This window comes from Odontesthes bonariensis, chromosome 4, assembly GCF_027942865.1.
Source record: "Odontesthes bonariensis isolate fOdoBon6 chromosome 4, fOdoBon6.hap1, whole genome shotgun sequence".
Classification (NCBI taxonomy): Eukaryota; Metazoa; Chordata; class Actinopteri; order Atheriniformes; family Atherinopsidae; genus Odontesthes; species Odontesthes bonariensis.
This window is the reverse complement of record NC_134509.1, coordinates 24979546-24990988: the sequence shown is the minus strand read 5'-3', so window position 1 is coordinate 24990988 and position 11443 is coordinate 24979546. Positions and strand designations below refer to the sequence as shown.

The 11443-nt window shown below is 40.4% G+C and overlaps 1 long non-coding RNA gene across 1 annotated transcript; it reads right to left on the bottom strand.

The window, feature by feature from the left end:
• Nucleotides 1-787: 787 nt before the first annotated feature.
• On the bottom strand, nucleotides 788-11124 carry LOC142378779 (uncharacterized). Its single transcript, XR_012769627.1, has 3 exons — nucleotides 11036-11124; nucleotides 8352-8492; nucleotides 788-902 (listed from the first exon to the last, which is right to left on the bottom strand). It is a non-coding gene; the product is annotated as an uncharacterized LOC142378779 (long non-coding RNA).
• Nucleotides 11125-11443: the final 319 nt, after the last annotated feature.

Here is an 11443-nt window from a genome sequence, read left to right as displayed (position 1 = left end):
AACATGGAGCCAAATAGCAGCAAAAGGGAAGAAAAGACTAAGACAAGATGATTCTTACAGTCCTAGTTAGGTTAAAAAAGACTTAATTCAATATATTCCTCAGATACGGCCATTGGTAACACCTTTGCAATACATTGAAAATAAAGCTGTACTCACAGAAGTACTTGAGTGTCTCCTCAATCTGTTCGTGAGTGAGTCCCAGAACGACTTCTGGTGGCAGCAGAGGGGTATGCAGCCAGTCGTCATTGTCATATCCAAACACACTGTCTGCTCGGAGAGTGTAGTTGGGTTGACCTTCAGATAGGAGACTCACTATCTCCAGCTCTGGCAGGTTTGAGCAAAGGTCTGAGCACAGGGAATGTTTGTGTGATATAAGAGTGTGCAGGTTTATGAGTGAGAAAAGAAAAGACAAAGAAAACGGGACTTAACAAACCCAACCAGGGTGATCTGACACCTTCAATGCCACACTGCCCTCTACTGTTAAATGTATGAATTTACAATGCCCTCCTAGTTAAAGGTGTGTAACATTCATTGTTTCCAATAAGTACCCATTAAATAGATGTCTTACCAGTTAGAGTGGACACATCACGGTGGGATTGTTCCCCTGGGACGCTGAGGTTCCCCAATGAAGCATGCTCAAGAGACTGGGGGTCCAAATCCAGGGCCCCCGCCGCCTCCCCCTGCCCCTCATGGAGGGAGAGGGCTGACTGGGCGTCCAGATGGGCCTGTGGGTGCCAGGAGGGAGGAGAAAGACAAGCAAGAGGAGAAGACGAGGATGGAGAGGAAGAAGTGTGGGACAGCTTGTCTGGGAGTGGAGGGTTCAGGGTGAAGACGAGCTCAGAGCTGGGCGACCTCTCTCTGCTCAGGGAGAAATGGTCCCGGGCATCGGATTCTCACTGAACCTGCAGGTGAAGATTGGAGAAAAAGAAAGAATATCACATCAGTGCATCTGGGACCATATCTCCTGCATCTTAATCGATTTGAACTGTAAGATTGACAGAGTTTTAAATATGTCTCCATGTTAAACTTCACGGTGAGAAGTTACATATTAAACCCTTCCAGTAAGCAAGCAAAAAGCACAAGACCATTTGCTACGTGTCATCTCACGGTCTCTGCCTGCTTTCCCATCTCAACACAATAAAATAATAAAGGCCACAAAAGCACATTAAAAACAGTCTTAAAAAGTAAACTTGAATAAAGGTGATGAACAAAACAAGTTGTTCAATAGTGAACTTAAATGATTGTGATTACATGCTTTAACTGTTTATTTTGAAATTATTGACTGTGGTGTCTGATTCATCTAATGATGTAAAATGATTCTTGTTTATTTGTAAAACATGTAAACTCTGCCAACATCAAAACTTCTGCTGGATTAAAGAGTATTAAATCGTTAACAAAGCCGCAGCTGGCCTCCAGCCCGTTTGTGGGTCACAAAGGTAGTGTTACCACTGCCCGGAGCGATCCGCGGATCAGGTTCTTCAACAAAACATTACACTCCTATAAACACCCTGCAAAACAAGAGATGGAGGATGCTACATGAATCAATACTCAGAGCAATTACTTCCTAAAAAGCGACAGTCACTGCTACAAAATGCCAGTCAAGATCTGCATCCCTGTTCTGTGAGTTATCTGAAAGATAACACAAGTGTAGACACAGATTTGTCACACTTGAGCAGTTTTTTTCCTATTATTTGTGATAAAACACTGCAATAAAATGCAAGTTTTTAAAGCTTTTCAACTGAATCTGGAAAGAACAGATCTGGAGTGTGGAAAAAGCATTTTAATACAAAGCTATAAGTCTTAAAATAATGTATGAAGAGTTTAGGGTTTATTCTGATGAACACCTGCTTTATTTTAAAACAGTACTTGCAGCATAATATCCAAAGGATGAGTTTCAGATCACATCATCTATCTAGAGGCTGCCTCTCTCCTTCCATCTCTAGTAGCTTAAGCTTTTGCTGACTGATGCTTTGTAATCTGTGTGTACACAGTTTTTGATAGAAGGCTGTATTTCCTACTCAGTTTAAATAGCTGAGTATTCAGCTGTAAATTACTCCTGTCTCATTAATTGACGCTTTGCCCTGGCTGGTAACAAAAGGACACCACAGCCCACTTATTGCAGTCAATAAAACAAGCTGGACAGAGGGCGAAGGTCCAATTAGAGCAACAGCTACCATGGCTTTCACGGCAAATACAACACAGGCACATGGTCATAACGCACACGACAGCTGAAATGCAGCTGTGTGCACATTTGCCAGAATATAAACCTAACTGATTAGACAGGAATTAACCCCCCAAAACAAGTACCGGTATCACCATATCCACCTCCAGCTGAGGCCCTTTACCCCCGTTGGTCTGCACTGCACCGTCCATCCAATCAGCTGAGTGTTTTGGTTTGTGGCCAACACTTCACCATCAATCCTGTCTCTCTAGAGATGTCAGATGAGTCACGCCACACTCATAGACTCCAGCTTTTTCTATTCACCCCCATCAGCCTGACTGTTTCTGGGAATTAATGTACGTGGGGTTTAAGCATAGCAAAGAGCTTCACTCCAACACCAACAGTGGATTAACACTCACCTAAAAGAGACACAGTGGGTACCAGACATTTCAACTTCAAAACAAATTCACTAAACAGGTATGTACTCGTGGATAAAACCAAAAACAGCACGTCTAATCTTTTCACATTAGCACGTCGGTTCTAATTTAGCAGTTACTGAAACATACCGTGGTTAGTTGAACATGCAACCAAGCGAGACCCTGGCCTGCCATTCACTTAGCAGTGACACCAAGGGACAGGGTTATTAGCAGTCTCCCTCTGCTTTGTATTCCTCTCTTTTTACTGTTCTCGGTTGGATGCCAAAAGAAAAAAAAACCTTAAGTCAGCTGAGTAATCAGCTAGGACATCTTTCAGGCAGAACATAATGGAGCTGCAGAGGAGATTAGTGGAGCAACCTCAAAAACAGCAACAGAAAACAGCCTTAAAACACCTTCAGGCATGCTAAAAGTGTATCCACAATAGAAACAGGCGAGACATTAAATGTCATGGCTTATTCAGAAATGAATCACATGAACTATAGTAAGAAAGGCTAGTGTTTCATGGCACTGCCTTTAAGTCATATCAGAGCTGAAATGGTGTAATACAAGCAGAAAAGCCTGCATTTGACCTTGGAGCATGGACTGGACCTGAGCTGAACTCCACAGAGGTAAAGCGTGTTTAAAGAGCTCTGCGTTGGTACTCTGTGCAAACAATGCCCTTCCAGGAGGGTGTGTACGTGAGCCGAGGCACACAGGGCACAAAGAGACAGAGCCGAGAGGGGGAGGGAGAGAGGACGCCTGCATTCAAGGGCTTTTAGGAGGGATTCATTTGAGACATGTGGAGTCAGGCGAGGACGCAAAGAAGACTGCTGTCACTGTTCCTTACCCAAATCACCGGCAGATTTTAGCCACAGTTTGCTTGTTGAACAAAAGCTTATTTTGACCTCTCCTTGGTACAAGATGGGATCTACAACTCTGAACTTGTGTCTACTCATTACACAAGTAAGACTGTGTGATTAATTCATGCAGCAAAGTCCAGTAGGAGAGCATTATAGTCAGCAGTACTTCATCAGTATAACTAAAAATTGAAATGTTCTATGAATATGTAGATTTACCCCCCTCAATTGAATTGAAGCTGCTCACCCTCACACCGTCGAACACTCTTCACCCTTCAGCTTGACTACAGCTGATAATGTTGGTTCCTTACAGTGTTTTAGTATGAAACCCTGGCTTGGTAGGTTTAAAAACTGGATTTCCTTTGAAGGAGCATCTTGTAGTTACAAAATTAATATGGAATTTATTGTAAACTGGCACAAAATTAGCTTTGAAAATAAAAAAAAAAACTTACTTGCTGTCAACAAAAACAAACTTTGTTGACAGCAGTGGCTTTTAACGCAGGTTTGCTTTTAAGCACGTTTCCTTTCACCCCCAACATCATATAGTTGAGAGACAGATGACAAATTTGAGAAGAAAAATGGGACATGCAAGTCTTTTAATAGTGTTGTACAAAGCATTTGGTCTGTATAAAGCTGGGTAAAGTTTCATGCTTTAAAAAGAAGGTCTGAGAAACATCAGTCACTATTTACTCTTCCATATCCAAGTTTGGAATACCATTTTATTTTAAGCTTTTTTCCAGCTGTTTGGTCCTAATCTTTCACTACTGCACTAAACACTGAATAATGTCCATTTGGAAGGGATATAAAGGATGTTTAAATAAAACCTAGCAAGAGGCTTTGAGGTCAGGGACTGTGGCTGCATACTTCTCTGTTTGCAAAGGGTCACAAGCCAAACAGGTTGAGTGCCACTGATTTAATCTTTAACAAGGCAGCAAGCAGTACTGTGCAAATGTGTTAAGCATGTCAGATTCTTATTCATCAAGTAACACCATCAGGAAGAGCCTGATTAGTTCCAAATTTATTCAGTAACATAACAACACCTCCAACCCTGCCAACCATATAAAGACACACAAAGCACAAATCAGCAGAGGAAAGGGAGGAACAGTAGGTTTTCTTTTTACAGTTTGTCATTTTATTCACAGCATAAGTGAACAAAGTAGATAAATCACCTCAGTTTGTAGATGTATCACATACAGGGACAGTGAAGTTAGTCCCAGCTGTGGGCTAACTCTTTGGATTATTAAGTCCAAATGGACTTGGTTTGGACAGTTGGAGGAAACCGTTAGACCAGGCAAACGAGCACACTTCATACAGGAAGACCCAGGCTGAGATTTGAACCAGCAACCTTCCTGTGAGTCAACAATGCAGCACTGTGCCCCCCCGAAGAGAGACTCTACCTAAAAGTTTCTATCAAAAAATCTGATCAGCGACAAACAGGACAGGCAGGATATTGCATGCTAAGGTTCTGTCTTTATTTGTTTATTTTTCAGGATTTACACATAAATCATTTTTACAAAGCCACAATCAGAGAAATTTTTATTGTTAATGTGTATATAAATAGCTAGACACATTCCTGTGCAGTTAACATTACTTGATGTTGATACAAGATATTCTGATTATTCTTCTCTTAAAAATGAAAGCTGAATTGGTTTTTAGAAAGGATTTATTTTGTTATGCCATATCGTAAAGTCATAAGAACAAAATATTATACTGAAATTAACTGTAGGAAAATGCATTGTCCAACAAAGTGACTTACCGGGGGAGGCATCAGGTTACAACATCTGTTAGAGTGCAACCTTTGATAATCTGATACTGTTAAAAAGACAAAAGATAGTCCCAACTAAAAACCCTCTGATGTAGATTCTTCTGATTACTGCACTAGAGATGAAATAAATAAATAAATCTGGTTTAAAAGAATAGGAATAAAAGCAAAAACACATTATGTTCTTACTCGACTCCAATGCACAGGGTGGTCTACCTCTCTGGACCAAGTTTATTAATAGAAGAAGACAGTTAACGATATCAGATATCAAAAACAGAGACATCTGTGGGATTTACAATAACAGTAACAGTAACTAGGTTCTGCATCTCAAATGCTTTAAATCCCTTTCAATGCAAAAAACACTCCCTTAAATCCATCATGCATGCTTCATACAGTTAGCCTCATACAAGCCCTGGATAATTTAATGATTCACTCTTGAGGCTGAGCTAAGAGGAGCATTGCCTCGACTAAATTAAATATTCTGTCCTACAGTTTTTTGCAAGTTTATAATGTGAGTGTCCTACAGAACTGTTTAACATTTAGAAAAGTAATCAGTGAGCTTCATCCAAAGCTGCCTCTGAACAAATCAACCTGACTCTTTGTTAAAATGATCACGAATCCAAACACGAGGCTGGATTGATTATTTATACCTTATCAGCTAATAGGATAACATGACCTAATAGTTCACTTACAATATGTTGTAGCGTGCACATAAGAGGATGTGTGACTGATCACGACCAGTAAGTCAACAAAAAAAATCCACAATACTGCCACAGACTTACAAACACACACATCACAATCCTTTATGGCTCAATTAAACAGCAAAAATTATGTTTGACAAGAGATGGATGGATATCTGTGTAGCCAACCAACACAAGACTCTGCTGCTCAGGTCACATTATACGTGACATTCACACACAACCCGCAGATTCAACTCTATCTCAGGCCATAGAAAGCTGGAAAACTGTAAGAATAAACGAATGGTGAAGAACAAAAACGTTTAAATGACTCTTAAATATAAACAAACTGACCTAAAAATTTTAGGCGTGAATAAAACACGCTTAAAACACGGTTTCTTTAGTAGTTATCATCACTTCATATTTCTTCATATTAACCTGAAGCACATCAACTCATCGCAGCCACTTAAAAGAATCCAAAGTGAAACTGATGCTTACCCTGACAGATGTCATCCTATAAATGACATCGTGTTTCACTATACGGCAGCTCCCTGAACCTAAGTTTTAAGTGTGGAGAACGGTTGGGTTAATCTTTAGCAACTCTTACTCCCTTTTCCAGGTTTCCAGCAGGACACTTTTATGAGTCGTGTCCTGATATCGGTCATAAAGGAAGCTGCAGTACAGTATGAAAAGTGGGTTTTTCCATCACATGAGGACGGTGTCATCTCATCACATGGTCTCAGATCACTTTCATTCAGCATAGATGGGTTGTAAAATGATATCCGCATTGATCTTTTATATTATTAATAACATCTTTGTTTAAAAATGTCACACACATGTCAGCTCTATGCAAACACAAAGCCAACAGGGTGACAAAAGACAGCCTATCATGCAACGCGCAAAGAAAATACAGACGGTAAGGACAGCCGCAAGGGCTTGGGAGGACAGTAAAAAACAAATAATTTGGAAAAATAATGCTGGTATTTCAAGTAACGAAGAGCTTAAAATGGCTAAAACAGATAATCAGCATAAGAAACAGAGGTTAAACAGGCATAACGTAAGAAAAGGGGCATGGGAAACAACAGGACTTTAACATGAGCAAGAATGTCACCCTGACAACTGGAGAGCTAAATCTGGACAGCAACTCCACAAAAAAAGAAAGTGCCCACAAAAACCCAAATGCCAAACGCTTGCTCTTCTAAAGCAAAAAGATCTGCCCTGGAAACCCAGCATGTGGTGCATTCAATCTGTCCCCAGATTGGTGAAGAACACCCAAACACGTTTGGTTTAAACCAGCAGACATGTAACAAAAAGTATAACAACTTACTAGGAAAATTAAAAATTAAAGATAAGTTTAGTCCACAGAAGAGTTGGCACACGGAGTTCCCACCTGCTCTGACCTTTAAAACACAACTGTAACAACCAGCTCAAAAGGCAAGGCTGAAATAACTAATTAGGACTGTAAATTCTGATTACTACTATCCAAAGTCTTGACTCAAATAGTTAAGCTTTAAAGAATGCTGTTCTGTTGCAAAAGCAGTACAACACAATACCTCAGAGGTGCAGCACACTCAAAGACCCTCTTCTGAGTCCAGCTCAAGCTTAAAAGACACCTTAATGCCTTTTATAAGCATTATCGGATGTTTAAAAACACTTGTTGTGACTTTGTGAAAATGTTCTTCTGTTTTATTACAGAAGTCACAGGCCTGCCACACACTGAAGAGAAATCTCAAGGTTTAACTAAACAAAAATAGAAACAGGTTAAATTTGCTCTGCTGTTCTGCATTCACAGTATTACAGGTTACTTTTAAAGCTAAATGTCGGAGTTTAGAAAACTTCTGGACAACTTTGGAGCAATTCGTAACTCAAACCAATGTTTAGGGGGGTTGTTAAACATCTGAAAAAACATCTGTCTCTATTTGTACTCGATACCTAAATGATGGTGTCATCTGTAGTCAGAATTGGGTCAGCATAACAACCCATGACACACATCATACAACTGTTTGGATGATCTGCGAGGCCAGAAACATTTGAGAAAACAGGCAGGGAGTAAAAACTATAGATCTGAGAGAAAGTGAAACTGCGTCAGGACATCTAATATCATGTTAGTTCAAAAGTACAAGACGACAAACCCGAGGCAGCATTTTTAGAATTACCGAAACAGATTCAACGAGGAGCAACTGTTCAATTTGCAGCACAAAACATCATTTTATTTAGTTCATTTTAAGCTAGCCATTTGGTCAGTGTCTAAATGTTATGTCATAAATAAAATGGCTTGACTGAATCAGTCATGTTGACATGGTGAGTCCCAGCAGTGAGGGGTAAAAACTAACTGGTTAACACCTTTGGTGCTGAATGTAATCTATACAAACTGACCCCAGCAGCAGCACATGAGACAAACTGCATGCCATTTTGCTAATAATACTTGATTATCTCATGTGCTACAGTGCTGATTTTAAAAGAAGCAAAGAGACTTACTGTGCAGCTGAAGTAGTTAACTGTGAATTTGATGCTGTGTACGATTGGCACTATTTCCTTCTGTGAATTCCCATCAAAACACAGGTTCTCTACTGCTGGTGTTGCTTTACCGGCCGGCTTCCGTCCTGCCCTGACTGTGCTCTGCCAGAAAGGGAGAAAGCAACAGTGAGGCAGGATGGAGGTGGGGCTCACGTGGGAATGAGAGGGGAGGAGGAGGGACGTCCTGAGAAAGGGCGTGCTGCTTTATCATGGTGTGTGCTTGAGACACAATGGACAGACAGAAGCAACAGAAACGTTTGAAGCTTGTAAGTCAGCATGTTGAGACACTGCGAGGCAGCAAGTCACGACTTCCCTCGTCCTCATGTGCACAATAATTTGCATCAGTCAGACACCACAAAGATCCAGGCTCTAGTCTCAGCAGTATTATTCAAATAAGATCTAATCCACTAGTTCAGGCTCTATCACTGTGACAATGCCAAGTCTGTTTCCCAGCACTGCTGGTCACTGATTTACAGACAGTGATCAGTGATTATTTACTTGCAATCTCCAACAGACCCGTAGCATTAAATCTTTCCTGTGAGCATCTTTGCCTTTTTCTGCTTTATAAATTACTTGTGAGTTACTTTGTGTGCTTAAAAAATAACAATAAAACTCATTAAAATGTCTCTTTTTGATCATATAGGGACTTGAATCTGCTTTTGGACGACATCGCAATGAAAACACTGATGCTGAGTTGGAGGACAACAGCACCGGTATGTACAGTAACTATTCCGACATGCAGCTCACAGGGGCCACCACTGTTTGTTAAATCTGGCTTAACTTAATGCCGGGAACAAAAATCACACTGTATCGGTCGAGACAAAACAACAAAAGACAGGACTATATGAGTATCTGATAACAAAACAAAGTCTAAAACAAAGAAGAATTGTTTGCAACTTCACTAAGTATGTCCTCCAGTATCAAAGTGCAGTTTTAAGTCAGACTTATTAATCAGACTTATTAGTCAGACTTATTAACTTATCATCATGTAGTTTCATTAAGATTTTTGCACAGTAGTCTGTCGTCGAACATGTTTTAGGCCACCTTTGCATCTATCAAAAAAAAGATAACATGTACAATATATGTACATTAATATATGGAGCTTTTTTGTCTGCTCTGATTCTTTGGCTTTCTGCTTTCCCTCTGCTACCGTTCATCACGTCCTTTTCCAAAACTATTAAACTCTCCTGAACTTTATTTCTGATACCACCGCACCAGTCCGATCGTCTTCTTTTTCACCACTGTCCTTCTAAATGTCCCTACTGTTCCATCTTTCTCCCTCCAGATAAACTCTAACCTCCCCGCCTCTTCCTGATGCCCAAAATGCCTCATCAGAAGTCTGCCACCTCCTCAATCTGTTCATCCAACACCAGCGTGTAGACTCCAGGGGTCCTGTCTTATCTCCTTCCTCCATCAGGGTCTGATCTCCAAAACAACTGCAATTTAATTATCTGTTCATCAATAAATTGTGTTACATACTTTCCACTGATCCCTCTTTTTGTAAAATATATACAGAACCAGTCAAAAAACTGCACACATCCCAATTTATTTAGAATGATATGGTACATCCAAACTTTTGAATAACGATGTATAGCTCTTATTCCGAAGTCTGTGTGTGCAACACAAAGAGTAAAACACCTAAAACTACTTGAAGATCATATATATGGAATATAAACTTTGAATTAATATTAAATGCACAAACATTGTTTCACAAACAGTTGGGAGTCAGCTATTAGGTTTAGTAGTATTCCTTTTTTAAACCATAACTATGTTAGTATGAAAAGCCATTATGGCACACAAACAAAGAACCTAAAGAGAGAGACATAAACTGATTAATTACTCTTTCTCCAAATTGCCTTATGTAAAGACTAATCCTGCGCTTTGCTTTATATACCACAGCTGGACTTGGTGCCTCCGTTAATGCCTGTTCTTCACATCTCAGTCAACACTGCTGTTACACAAAGGTGCCATTCATTTCCCACCGGCCTGTGTACAGTACAGAGGATGCACCTTCTGTGACTCATTGTTTGACTTCGCAGTATAGAAACAAGCTGCTTCAAGACCACCAGCTGCACAACATTAGCTCTCCAGAGCTAAATTTAAGTATTTTGACAAGGAAAAGTTTTAAAATGGATGTTTTAGCAATAACTGGTTGAGCCAGCAACGTGAACAACAAACTATAACCAAATTAATACATACTTTATTATAGGCTGTATGGCTCTTAAAGGGCAGGTGGAGGACTTTATAAAGTGAAGTGATTTTTAGCGCATTAGCCATAACTATTTTGGGTACCATAACTTGCAAAACACCGGAAAGGTGAAGCCATACAACTAGCTAGCTATTAATACATATTGTAAAGCGGGGGGTTTTTTGTAATCGAATGTTTTATTGACATTTGACGCAAGTGTTAATTAACGAATGACTGGGGTTAGGGTGTAATTGAAATAGCTAAGAAGATGTTAAAGGCACGTCAACTTAAATCGCAGCATCAACACCTCCGCCCTCTTGCAGCGGCGGCGTTGTGGAAATTTTCCTTCGCTAAGTTTTGACAGTACAGAAACAAACGCCAAAGCGACTGGACATTGACAGAAGTCTCTGGGAACTGTCAGAAGTGCGTAACGAAAATGAGAATTACTTCAACTTACATGTTAATTTCAATGCAGGGTCGTTATCGGCTCTGAAGTTTCCCTCAGTTAACTTGGAGCTCAGCTGTCACAACGGCTGGTCCGCCGTACGTTCCATTTGGTCATCTTGGAAGCAATGCATGCCGGGAAATGTATTTTTCTAAAGGTTTTTCTCTGATGAAACGCAACAGTCAGGATTAAGATTAAGATTAATATCAGATTTATTGTCATGCATACACACGAAATTTGTCCTCCACTTTTAACCCATCCAGGTTGGCACCTGTTGACACACACATGCACAGGAACACACTCATGGAGACAGATGCCAACCTGGAGCGGTGGGCAGCCGTTCACAGCGCCTGGGGAGCATAGGGGTAAGGTGCCTTGCTCAAGGGCACCTCGACCGTGACAAGGAGATGGACCTGACAC